The sequence below is a fragment of the Triticum aestivum genome, chromosome 3D (genome assembly GCF_018294505.1).
Source record: "Triticum aestivum cultivar Chinese Spring chromosome 3D, IWGSC CS RefSeq v2.1, whole genome shotgun sequence".
NCBI lineage: Eukaryota > Viridiplantae > Streptophyta > Magnoliopsida > Poales > Poaceae > Triticum > Triticum aestivum.
In genome coordinates, this window is record NC_057802.1 from 226,597,675 (window position 1) to 226,612,016 (window position 14,342).

The window sequence follows — 14,342 nt, forward strand, 5'->3', positions numbered from 1 at the left end:
TAAAAAGAATTACATTGAAAATTATGCTAAGTAGCATTCCACATCAAAAATTCTGTTTTTATCATTTACCTACTCGAGGACGAGCAGGAATTAAGCTTGGGGATGCTTGATACGTCTCCAACGTATCTATAATTTTTGATTTTTTCATGCTATTATATTATCTGTTTTGGATGTTCAATTTGCTTTATTATACACTTTTATATTATTTTTGGGACTAACCTATTAACCGGAGGCCCAACCCAAATTGCTGTTTTTGCCTATTTCAGTGTTTCGAAGGAAAGGAGTATCAAACGGAGTCCAAATGGAATGAAACCTTCGGGAACGTGATTTTCGGAACAAACGTGATCAAGAGGACTTGGAGTGGACGTCAAGCAATCAACGAGGAGGCCACAAGGCAGGGAGGCGCGCCTGACCCCCCTGGGCGCGCCCCCACCCTCGTGGGCCCCTCGTAGCTCTCCTGACCGACCTCTTTCGCCTATATATACTCATATACCCTGGAACATCAGAAGGGCAAACGACACGTATTGTATTTTTGCCATCGAGAATAAAAAGATGGGGTTTATATCATATTGCTTGAGTTTATCCCTCTACATCATGTCATCTCTCTTAAAGCGTTACTCTGTTCTTATGAACTTAATACTCTAGATGCATGCTGGATAGCGGTCGATGTGTGGAGTAATAGTAGTAGATGCAGGCAGGAGTCGGTCTACTTTTCACGGACGTGATGCCTATATACATGATCATACCTAGATATTCTCATAACTATGCTCAATTCTATCAATTGCTCGACAGTAATTTGTTCACCCACCGTAATACTTATGCTCTTGAGAGAAGCCACTAGTGAAACCTATGGCCCCCGGGTCTATTCTCTATCATATTAATCTACCATTATTTCTATTACCGTTTATTTTGCTTTCTTTACTTTTAGTCTTTATCATAAAAATACCAAAAATATTATCTTATCATCTCTATCAGATCTCACTTTTGTAAGTGGCCGTGAAGGGATTGACAACCCCTTTATCTCGTTGGTTGCAAGGTTCTTATTTGTTTGTGTAGGTACGTGGGACTTGAGCGTGGTCTCCTACTGGATTGATACCTTGGTTCTCAAAAACTGAGGGAAATACTTACCCTACTTTACTGCATCACCCTTTCCTCTTCAAGGGAAAACCAACACAATGCTCAAGAGGTAGCAGTAGCACGATTAATCTTAGAGTGGTGATTCATTAACCAACACGCTAAGGATGAGGATATTTTCCTTTAATTACCAAGAAACGAAGTTGCTAGGAGTATTGATTTCACACATCGCAATTCACTTGTCGGTATTCCGGTTGCAACAACACAGAACCGAGGAACGAATGATGATCGCGAGAAGTATCACTGCATCAAGAGTTCATAAGAGGTTGTGCAATTCCCATGACATACTAGATATGAAAGAGGGTAACACTCCAAGGTAGAACAAAACAAAAGCTGGATTGGCATTTTGATCCGCGGATTACAACTACTTTGACCCAATCCTCGACATGGATAAGGTACTCGAGTTTGTTTCTCCTAGTCATTCTGGGATGGAACGGATTGACGGGCCATAGTAATAATATGCACCGATGAACACGAATGCATGACATACTCTTGACTAACAACTGATACACGAGGGTCGGAATACAACCGAAGAGGGACAACTCAAATGAACATAGCACTTTCTGAGTTGTGGACACTACAAAAAAAAGACACATCCGTGACATTTTGGGCCGAACGAATTTTTTTTGTCATACTTATGACACTTCTATGACGATAATTGTGACAAAACCCGGTATCATCATAGATGTGGTGGGCTCCTACTTCTATGACAAAAAATCATGACAGAAAATGGGCTTTTCGTCCAGGGCGGGCCGGAGACGCAGCTGCATGACATTCTTTGGGCCGTCCATGACGGAGAAAACCGTGGTAGAAGCGAGGGCGAGGAAAATATCGGGGGAGTTCCCGGTTACAGTGGGTGGTCGGGGGCCGAGCGATGCGCGTTTCTCTCGTACGTACGCGCGTCTGTCAGAGGCGTTGCACCCTAACTAAACCCGAGCGAGGCGTTGGGCTCTAACTGAACCCGAGCAATTGCACTGCAGGCTACGCGTTACTGAACCCGAGCAATCGATCGATGGCTGTTAACTGAACCCGATTGAGCGATTCCTTTGCTACTGCTGCTAACTGAAGCCGATCGATGTTGCCTCTGGATGAACAGTGAGCGTTGTTGGGGGTTTGGATGAACAGTTCCCGGTGGGGGGTTGGATGAACAGGAACCCGTGGTAGTAGAGGCCGTTGCTGCTGGATGAACAGTACCCCGATCGATCGAGCCGGTGGATGAACAGGACCCCATGGAGGGCTGGATGAACAGGACCCCGTGGAGGGCTGGTTGAACAGTAGCCGGTGGAGGGCTGGTCGAACAGTAGCCGGTGGAGGGCTAGATGAACAGTAGCCCGTGGAGGGGTGGTTGAACAGGACCCCCGTGGAGAGGGCTGGTTGAACAGTAGCCGGTGGAGGAGCGCGCGGTGGAGGCTGGATGAACTGGAGCCCGTGGATGAACAGTCGCAGGTGGAGGCTGGAGGAGGTCAACGGTGGATGAACAGGAGCCCGTGGAGGCTGGAGGAGGTCGACGGTGGAGATGAACAGTATCCCATGGAGTCCCGTTTTGCGGTACGCTACACCCCTCCCGATGAACAGGACCCCTGTTTCGACCGTAGCGCTCCAACACAAGTCCGTTCCTCCATTTTGCGGTACGCCACACCACTCCTGATCAACAGGACCCCGTTTCGACCGTAGGAGGTCCGTTTCCTTCGTTTTGCGGTACGCCAGACCCCTCCCGATGAACAGGACCCCGTTTCCACCGTGGCCGGTCGAACACAAGGCCGTTTCCTCCGTTCTGCAGTACGCCAGGCCTCGTTTCCATCGGCTATTCCGTCCAAGCCGGTTGGCTCCCGATGAACAACACGTGTTCCGTTGCCTCCCGATGAACACGACGCATTCTGTTGCCTCCCCATGAACACGACGATGACGCAGTTTCTCCGTTCCGACCCAGCCACAGCCATGTACACGAGCCCTGGCCGTACGTATGCGCGAGTAGGCGTTCGAGACGCCGCCCGTATGTACGTACGTGGCCGTATTTACTTTCTTCCACCTTGGCCGTTGTATGTTCGTGTACATGCTACCTGCGCTCCTCTACTACCACATGTGCGCGCCTCTACTACCACACGTGCCCTTCCTTACACAGCCACGGTTCATCGCTGCAGCCTGCACACAGACCGATCGACCAGTATGTACGTACACATTCGCGACCAGAATGACAATGCTATGTACGCTTCGACCGGGTGGGTCCTGACTGTCAGGAACTTCCTTGCGTGCGAAGATGTAGCTGGTGGGTCCCAGCAGTCAGGGGACGAATCATTTTTTTGCCCGTAATATGGACGCACTTCCTTGCGTGCGAAGATGTAGCTGGTGGGTCCCAGGAGTCAGGGGCGAATCATTTTTTTGCCCGTAATATGGAAGCACTTCCTTGCGTGCGAAGTTGTAGCTGGTGGGTCCCAGCAGTCAGGGGGGAAAAGTTTTTTTCGTGAAATACGGTGGCCCGTCCGGTGGGTCCCCGATGTCAGGTGGAGGAATCATTATTTTCCGCGTAATAAGGACGCACTTCCTTGCTGCGGCCGTGGACCCAGCTGTCAGCCTCTCCACGTACAGTACTCTTCCGATGGAAGTCGTTCCTTGACCACGTTGACCAGGCCGCGCCGAGAGCACCAGGGCAGTGGACGACGGTGAGGCCTAGGAAGGGGACGATGCGGAGCCGAGGAAGACGCGGCAGTGGATGCCCATGCCGAGAGGAGTACGAGGGTTCACTGGTTCGGCTTCGGTGTGAGGCTGCCGTCACCACAGAAGAACATGGGGTTTGGGTGAGTGGAGGGATGGCCTGGCCAGCGGTGGGAGTAGTAGGGGGCGGTGAGGCCTCCGCGGCAGCACAGCCGGCCATGGGAGGCAGGAGGAGGCGGCACGACCAGTGCTGCTTTGGGCGGCTGGAGCGAGAAGACCAGAGGTTGAAGAAGCACTATGGCCGTTGGATGGACATCGTACGGTCACTGGAGCTAGAATCGTTCATATTGACTAAGTTGACAAAGCCCTCCGTCCCCGTCAACTTAGTAGGCCCAAGTCAGCCTCCCACTATGCTGGCTCCCAGCTAGCAGGGGGAGTATTCATATTTTTGTGCGTAATAAGGAGGCACTTCCTTGCGTGCGAAGATATAGCTGGTGGGTCCGACCTGTCAGCGGGGGAACATTTTTTTCACGAAATACAGAGGCCCTTTCGGTGGGTCCCAGATGTCAGGTGGAGGAATCATTATTTTGCGCGTAATAAGGTGGCATTTCCTTATATGCGGCCGTGGACCCAGCTGTCAGCCTCTCCACATACAGTCCATGTCCGATGGATGTCGTTCGTTGAGCATGTTGACCACGCCGCACCGAGAGCACCAGGGCGGTGGACGACGGTGAGGCCTAGGAAGGGAATGACACGGAGTCGGGGAAGACTCGACAGTGGTTGCCCACGTGGTGGGGAGAACGAGGGTTTATCGGTCCGGCTGCCGTCACCGGAAAATAACAGGAGGTGTGGGTGAGTAGAGGAATGGCCTGGCCAGCAATGGAGTAGGGTGGGGCGGTGCAGCCTGTGCGGCGGCATAGCCGGACACGGGAGGCGGGAGTAGGCAGTCCCACAGGTGCTGGTTTGGGCGGCTGGAGCAAGAAGATCAGATATTGAAGAAGCAGCACGGCCCTTGGATTATCATCTAACGGTCACTGCTGCTAGAATCGTTTGTGGACTAAGTTGACAAAGCCTTTTGTACACGTCAACCTAGTAGACCCACAAGTCAGCCTCCAAATCTGTCCCAAACAGCATACAACCTGAAATTTCTAGCTAGATTCAAATTAATTTAAAAACTGAACATACCTTAATTTAAATCCAATGAAATTTTACCCGCACAAAAACAATGAAATTTAAAATATCAAAATCCGAAAGCAAAAGTATTTTGTAACTAATTGCCCGTTTGCTGTATTTTTTCATTTTACAGCCCATTTATTATTACTTATAGCCCATTTCTTATTATTTATAGTCCATTTTCTGGGCAAAATGCATCCCTCCTCGTCTTGAAAGGTTTCCGGCCCAGCAGGGCGTAGAAAAGCAAGTAGGCCTACGTTGGTTATTCTGCAAAAAACAAAATAGCTGGGCTAGCCATTTTCAGACAGGAAAAAAACAAACCAGGCTGGTCATGTGCTAAACATATGAAATAAAAGCCTGGGCTAGACGGGCCACAGCTCCCGCACAACCCAGTTCCCTTCTCCGTCCCAAAAAAACAAAATTACTGCGCGCGCTGCTGGGTCCCTACTGTCATCCTCACCATGCACATTCATATCCTTATTCCTCTTGGTTGTTCACCATGTTGACAACACCGGAGGGCGGCGCCGCGGAGAGCGAACCAAGGCGGAGGACGATGGTGAGGCCTCGGACGGGAACGAACAAGAGCCGGGGAAGATGCACATAGTTTTAGGGTGAGATGTGGCCACGATGCGTGCGTGGCAGCACAGCCAGCCGTGGGAGGCGGGAGCAAGCGTCCCGCCGGCGCTGGTTTGGCTTTGGTGGCTGGAGGAAGAAGAGACTGAAGAAACACGACAGACGTTGAATGTCAATCCAACGGTCAAGGTTGGCACAATCGTTTGTTGACTAAGCCGACACCAAGTAGCATACTTTTTTATATATAGGAAGAAAAGAAAAACTGGGCTCGTTTGCTTGGTAACATTCCCGAAACTACGACCGTTCGATCTTGCGTTGCAACTAAAACTGCGAGGAAAATGCGTTCGTCTGCCGTCCTCCTCCCGGGGAACGTTCACCACATAAGTGACTAGCACCCTTGGTATTCAACCGAGAGGCCTTGGGTTCGAGTCCCAGGAACTCTCAATTTTGTCCTCCTTCCTTCCTCGCAAAAAAAAGAAAATCAAAGACTTGAGAAGGCGTGCAGAACAAGCTAGTGTACCAGTAAAGAGACGTTGCTGAGTTTTAGAAAAAAGAGAGACGTGCTCCTATAGCTGGTTCGAATCCAAACCTAGACTATGACTATATATGGTTCTATGCTACTCTGCAAGTAATGAAACTGATATATCCAACGTATGCTTCTCCACTTCTCTACTTACTCTGCCTAGCATCAGAAGCTCTGGCCGCAACAACCATTTCCGCTGGCTGCTCGTCCACCTGCTCTTCAGCAGGAAACAACCAGATATGTGCCAAGTCGCCACCTGTACCATCGCCTGTGGGTCTCATCACACCCCCGCCGGTACACGCACCGCAGCCGGTTGCTCATCGCAACCCGCTGCCGTTGGTGTGGTGCCACTGCTGCAAATCACGCAGAGTCATCCGTCGCGTCTCAACCACAATCCTCAACCCTGGCCGAGTCTTCTACAAATGCTCGAATCATGGGGTAATAATATATTTAAGTGTTGTTCTGCTGCTTTCAGTTGCTGATTTTTTAGTAGTTTGGTTGCTGATATTCCAATTTGATTCGTGCAGAAAAGGGAAGATTCGTGTGATTTGTATTTCTGGGAAGTAGCTGATGTGGGGGAATGCAACTACGCTGATTATTTGGTTAGCCGAGGAATCCCAATACCAGCAGGTTGGGGTGTTGGACAAGTAACTGAAGGAACGACAGAAGAGGAAGATGCAGAGCAGAAGGTTAAAGATGCAGTTCCTCTGATCATGGCCAAGCAATAGCTGCTGAACGGCCTTGACAGCAATGAGGAGATGAAAGAGCTTGTGAAGATAATGGGCAAAATCGATGTGCTCTGTAGGATGATTGTCTCTTTATTTGCAGTGTATGTAGCACTCGTGATGTATTCAGTGGCTATGACATGAGCACTTTGCTGAAACTAGTAATGAATGAAACCTGTGTAGCAGGCTGGGCGTAGTGTTGTGAACATCTAATGATTTCTATTAACGGAAATCGGGGGGTATCCCCTTTTGCTCATAAATAAATAAATAGCAGAGGCCCTTTTGGTAATAAATAAATAAATTAGCAGAGGCCCTGTCGGGTCAGCTTTGTTCCCATTCGAAGACGTCGAGCAAATTGCAGTCCAACAGCAAACTATGTCATCAAATTCAAGTTTCACAGCCAAATATGAGTACAACTAAACAACAATGTCATCATGTTTTACTCGTCATACAATCACCAAACACAAATCAACATACATAACAAGTGATGTTCTCACAGCAAAATACTAAACAACACGTTCATCAGGTTTCAGTTGTCATAGCAAACACAATTTCACATAGTAGATAAAAAACGTCTTCTGACAGGCAAATACGACAAAAGCAATCTAATCATCATCCGCAGCAGCAGCGTCAACATCTTCGCCATGTGTATCAGTCTGAATCGTAATTCCCCAGAGTGTCATCTTCTTCTTCATCCTCAATGTCCTCGAACGTTGGCTTCTTCTTGATCAACTCTTGTATGTCCACAGCACGACAGGCAATCTTTTCGCCAGCGTCATTGACGTGATGGTTCTCAAAGATATTAGGAACATCTGTGGAATCTTGTACATCAGGAGCGGTGTAAGCATCATCTTGTTGTGCAACTTCATTAAACGAATTCCTCTGCTCAAACCTTTGCAATACTCTCCAGTCATCGCTACGTGCAAATGTGTCTTCCAAGAAAAATATCTGTGTTGCTTGATTTGCCAAAATAAAAGGCTCGTTGGTCTGGTACGCCGCCTTGACATTGATGGATTTGAAATAATCATCAGCTCTGGGTTTTGCGATCCTGGAAAACAGGTTATACCAACGACAGCACAACAGAACCACACACCGATGATCCTCGAAACTGGAGATATACTGCAACTGAACAATGTCTGTTATGTTAGCATACATTTCAGTTTTCACTCTGCCGTATGTATCCATGCTCATGATGGCACTGTTTTGTGTCTTCCTGCCTTCGTCGCGTGCAAGGGTGTTATAGCGCACATCTCCAACAACGCAAGATTCATAATGTCTTACCCGAGTATCAAGACCATTGCTAGTGCGTAAAGGGCATCATCAACTGCCTGCCCATCCTCCCGCATCTTCTTAACCTATGTTTAGAAAATAGACAAGCTGATCATCTTATGTACTCAATATATTAAAAAAACTGACAGTGCAATTCAATAGCTTACATGGCTCTTGAACCATTTCGCAAATCCTGCCATAACCAGTTTGTCAATGTTTCTTGGATTTTACGGCAGTAACTCATTTTTGTAGATGCTGCACAACATAGTGATCGAGTCAAACATCTAAATATAAAAGAATGTGCTGCATGTTTAGTAGATTACAATGTATAAGCTGTAGTACTTAGCACTTACTTGATATAAGGTAGTATCTCAGGACAGTTATTCAACACATACCAAACCATTTTGTCCAAATCTTTAGGTTTGTCCTCTTGTCGACTCTTCCCTGTAACTCGAACAGAATAATCGAAAACATTGAGCCCGGGATTGTCTTCACCCACCTCTTTGCTAAGCTGATCAGCTGTTTCAATGTATTTTGAGCAGAATGTCAACGCTTCTGTAGCAATGTAGGCCTCTGCAATGGAACCCTCAGGTCTAGCTCTGTTCCTGACATAGCCCTTGAAAGTGCCTAGCCGCCTTTCAATAGGGTACATCCAGCCATACTGTACTGGACCTCTAAGTAGTGCCTCATCAGGTAGATGAACAGCCAAATGCACCATCACATCAAAGAAGGCTGGAGGATATATCTTCTCAAGGTCGCATAGGATAGTTGGTATCTTGTCTCTAAGACGCTCCAAAGCATCTATCCTGATATTTCTACTGCAGAGTTCCCTGAAGAATTGTCCCAACTCTGCAACTGCTCTGTATAAGTCAGGGCGGCCCAATCCTCTAAGGATAACAGGTAAAACCCTTTGAAGTAGGACGTGGCAGTCATGAGTTTTCAAACCTTGTACCTTCTTTCCATCTGCACTGACTCTCCTTTCAGGGTTGGAAGCAAATCCATGTGGGAATCTCACACGTGACAGGACCTCGCAGAATTATTTTCTTTTTACCTTGTCCAGGACGTACACAGTTGGTGCCATATCCCATGGTTTACCTTCATCTTGCACCTGCAAATCCTTTCTGATACCCAGATGTGTCAAATCAATCCTAGATTTTAAGGTATCTTTCGTCTTACCTTCAATATTAAGAAGTGTGCCGACAATGCTGTCACATATATTTTTCTCGATGTGCATCACATCAAGGTTATGCCGCAGATCCAAATCTTTCCAATACTCCAAGTCCCACAAAGTGGACCTGCGGGTAAAAAATAATCTCTCTTCTGCCTTGCCATGCTTCCTTTTCCCGCTACCATTACCAGGATGGTTTCCTGGTGTAATATGCCTGACCTTCTCTAATTCCACTTGCAACTCATTGGCGGTGAGCCACTTTGGCGCATCACAGTTTTCATGCTTTGCATTGAACACATGTCTTCGGTATTTTGTAGGACATGGCTTGTCCTTGGCAAGGAAACAATGGTGTCCAATGTAACAAATCTTGCTAAGTATTGCGTATGACAGCGAATTCCTATCATAGCGAACACATGCATTGTAACCATGTGTCGTTCGCCATGACATAGTGCCCAAAGCCGGATAATCATGGATGCACCAAATTATAACAGCACGTAGAAAGAAATCAGCTGGTGAGCTGCTATATAGGTCTCGAGTGAGAACACCCTGCCATAGCTGTTGAAGTTCCTCCACAAGAGGCTCCATGAATAAATCAAAATCCTTTCCAGGACTTTTTCATGTAGTTTGATTCTTTGGTGCAGACATTTGGAGGCATGTTGTAAGGGATAACAAGCACTGGCCACATGCTATATGTGGCGCTCTAGTGGCCAAATGGGTTAAATCCATCTGAAGCTATGCCAAGTCTAATGTTTCTTGGGTCAGCAGCAAACTTTTTATGTTTATGATTGAAGCTTTGCCACTCACTACCATGAGATGGATGGCTCATTACATTCTGATCTCTGTACTCCTGGTTCCTAGAATGCCACAGTACATCGTCTCTTGTTTCAGCATCATGAAACAACCTCTGCAATCTTGTTGTAATTGGAAAATGTCTCAGAACATTATGAGGAACCCTCTTCACAGCATCGCCATCTTTCCATCTTGATGATTTGCATTTCGGGCGTTCACTTAAGTTGGCATAATCCTTCCGGAACAGAACACAATTATTCTTACAAACATGGATCATATCATATCCAATTCCAAATGCACGAAGGAAATTCTTCATTTTACTGTAGGTGTGTGGCAGCTCAGACGCATATGGGAAAGATTTGTGGAAAGCAGCCAACATCACATCGAATGTTTTGTTGGTCATCCGCTCAGATGTATTCACCTGAAGAAAGGTGACCATAGCGAGAATACTGACAGCTTATTTCCTGGGGTGACAGCCACGTTGCATCGTTCCAACATGCGGGCCCACCGTTTTTCTTCTGTAGGTGAAAGTTCACGAAATGCACGAGCATTTTTCGTAGCATTGTTTCAATGTTGTTCAAACTCACTAGCTCCGCCACCACCACCTCCGCCTCCTCTTCCACCTGAGCATCAGGCAGATCAAGATAGTGATCTGCTGCTTCCACGTAGTCAGTAACATTGACGTTCACAGCTTCACCATGATGAACCCACCTAGTATATGTGACCAACATCCCATACAAGTGTAGATGATTTTGCATAGTTGACTGGGGTCTTGTAACTGAATTCATACAACGGCTACACGGGCAGAGCACATCTGATTTCGGACCACCGTACTCAGCTCTGATAAAGTTCATGAAGTTTTCAACCCCCTCGACATATGCAGCGGAGAATCTTCGAGTAGAAGTTATCCAAGTCCTGTCCATCTGTTAGACATACAAATTAGTTCTTCTACTAGATATTACAGGAAAAACATATATGTTTTTTCTGAAGTCTAGAAAAAAATACCTAGGTCGATGTCTAAAGCTATGGCAAGATATTTGGACGAGCAGATCTAAGTAACGAGATATATGTAAAGCTAATTCAGCAAACAGATTTGAGTGCTAAATTATGGCTGGCTATTTCAGCAGTCAATGAGGCCGAGCACACAACCATCAAACTATCGAAGGCCATCTCAGCAGCAAAGATCGAGTATAAAACGTTGTACATCTATTTCACCTAACAGATTGGCTACTAGACCATGGCAATCTACGTCACAATAAATATATGGCAGGATATTTTAGCAACTAATTGGGCTTGGCATGCCATCTCAGCTAAGCAGATTGAGTGCAGAACAAGGCAAGGAAGCTTCTTAAGCATAGCATATTGACTGTAAACTACTTCGGCAAACAGTGAGATTAACAGCGTCTATCAGCTAACATTCAGTGCTACACCGACATGCACGGGGCCTCAGTCTAGAATGCGCGTACTGTGGGAGAAGCTGACTACCGTGCGTCTCCACATGAACGTTGCTAGTGGTGGCGGTGCTGACCACCGTGCGCCTCCACAAGAACGTCGCCACAGGTGGTGGCGCGGCTAGAGGACGGCATTCTACAAGAGCGTACTGTGCGAGCAAGTGGATTGTCGTGCGTCCCCTTGATGAACCGCGGCGCCGACATATTGGCGCGGTGGGGAGGGCGGCTTTGGCGGAGCAAATGGAGTGGAGGGGGGCGGGGGGGAGGGGGGTTTGGGGAATATTATTGGCTAGTTGGCCGAAGGGCGGTTGAATTTGGGATTTGGGGGGAATTTTGGGGGGGGGGATTTCCCCGCACTGTGGGAGCGAGTGGATTGTCATGCGTCCCCTCGACGAACCGCGGCGCCGACGTATCGGCGCGGTGGGGAGGGCGGCTTTGGCGGAGCGAATGGAGTGGAGGGGGACGGGGGGAGGGGGGTTTGGGGAATATTATTGGCTAGTTAGCCTAAGGGCGGTTGAATTTGGGATTTGGGGGGAATTTGGGGGGGGGGTTTTCGCGCGGTGGGCGGGGGGAGTTTGGCGCATGGTCGGTTTCTCCAAGTGCAGTCCCACGTGTCGGTGAAGAGGCAAGCTGAAGCACGTTCCGTTTGCGTGAGCCGTGTGCAGGACCGAACGTGTGTGGGGTGCAATGCGACCGCGATAGGGGTGCTGTTAGTGTACCGCCTTTTTTCCTTTTAATAAACTAGGTGCTTCGCCCCCTAAAGAAAAAAAAACTTGGTGCTTCGCGCGATCCATGATACTACTAGTAGTAATCCGGTAATCCCGACTAAAACAGCGCGGCCGGGTCTTTTCCCGCGCTTTATGCTGGGAGGTTGGCTTAGTTGGGTTTTTTAGGACGAGTAATGCTACATCTACGTAATCCCAGTTACGTAATTAACATAATGTAAAACGTGTGAGCCGTTGATTGTAGATTGGGGGGAGGGAGGGGCCCACCACCATGAAAATCCTGCAACATAGGTTGTCCGATCTATATCTAAGGGATAGGAAGGAAACTATGACAATTTACCCGCACTCCTCCCCACATTTGCAGATAAGGCCTTCCCTCGTTCATCCTTTTCTCCCACAAGATCTTGATGTTCCGTGCAATGCACGGGCATCTTGCTAGTACTCCTACAATATACTATATTATTGTGAAAGTTCATATACACCGGCTGAGATTAATGCAAACATGGCAGATTTTAATTACATTTCAAAATTTTATAGGATGGAAAAATAAAAGAAACCCGACCCTAAACCTATTCTACGGCGGCGACCGACATTCTCCATCTGCGATCTCGGGCGGGGTTCAAGACCCGTGAAGTGAAGGTGCAGTCTCCGGCGAGGAAGCGTAGAACACGGGAGACGGACCGGCCAGTTGGCACACCATGCCCTGCCGCCTCCCATGCCCTACTCATCCTTGGAGGAGTCCCGACCTCGGCGATGCCGGACGTTGGACGGCGGCAAGTAGGACGCGTGGCTGACGGTGCTTCTGTCATCGGCCGGCAGTGTGGCCACCGCTTGTGCGGCGACTTGAGTGAGGGCGGCGACCTCGAGCTTCATCCCCGAAGACAAGCTTTCCCGCAGAGCGTTCGCACTCGCGGTCATGGCGGATGTGGTGCCAGGTAGCAGGACGATGCGCTATGGTGTGGAGGTTAGCTGGGAGTTGCCACTTTAAGTAGCGCATACCGGTGAGGCCAAGCGTCCGGGTGCGTCATTAAGTCGCCGGAGTTGGTTCCTCGGGCACCAAGCCTCTTAATGACGGCATACGGACGGACGACATGAATGCAGGTAGCTGGTGCCGGCTGGGAACGTACCGCACAACGGGGTGAGGGATGAGGGTTTTTGGTGTGCCAGGGTAGTCAGCTGCGGTCGTGGCAACGTTGGAGATGCCCTTTGCTCACATGCGACCCACATGTCATCGAAAAAGCAAGACGACCCGGTATGGTCTCAGGTCCTGGGGATGCAGTTGGCCGCGCTACACCACTCCGCGGACACGTTGCTGCGCGCGCGCACTTCGGCGCCCGTGCATCCTCGACGAGCTGGGTGTTGATCTGCTGGTCGTGCCACAGTGCTAACGCCACCCTCGGCACACTGAAACCCACTGTGTAAAGCGATGTTGAGTGTGTCGCTCCCGCATGCCTCATTTGAACATTCCGCCGAGTATCATTCGCATGTGGGCCTAGACCATGCTTGTATTTCCAATGTTGTAATTTGTCCGACATGCATCCAAACAAACAATTCGTTTAAAGTTTCACTTTGGCTCCACTACGTCGCTTCTCGTCTTAGTTTTGACATCCATTCGGTTCATGCCCGACACATCTTGACGAGAGCGATTGATGTTGAGAGATCAATTTGCGTGTCGTGCAAGGAGATAAAGGTTTGGTCTGTTTCTATGATAGAAATGACCGGCGGGGGGGGGGGGTCTGTGGGGATCAGAGGGAGTATATTGTACGTTCATAAGCGAAACGAACGTATTGTACCCACCCTAGTCCTCTTTCAATCGATCTCCGGACCCCGAGATGAAATCAAGAGAGAACGAGTGGGTGCATATGTGATACGTAAGGCGGATTCAAAATTTTGAACCGGTGATCATAGCATCGACAAATCATATATAAAGGGTATTCAATGTTCGTTTCGGTCTTGAACGTACAATATACTCCCTCCGATACTTTCTAGTAGTTTACATATAAGTTTTATGTGTAGTCAAAGTATCTATACTTTGATCAAACTTACAGAAAAAAGTATCAACATTCAAGAACGCCCAATCAATATTGTTAGATTCGTACGTACTCCTAGATTTGTATTCAAACAGACATGGTTTCCAATTTGTTTTCAACCACGTGAATG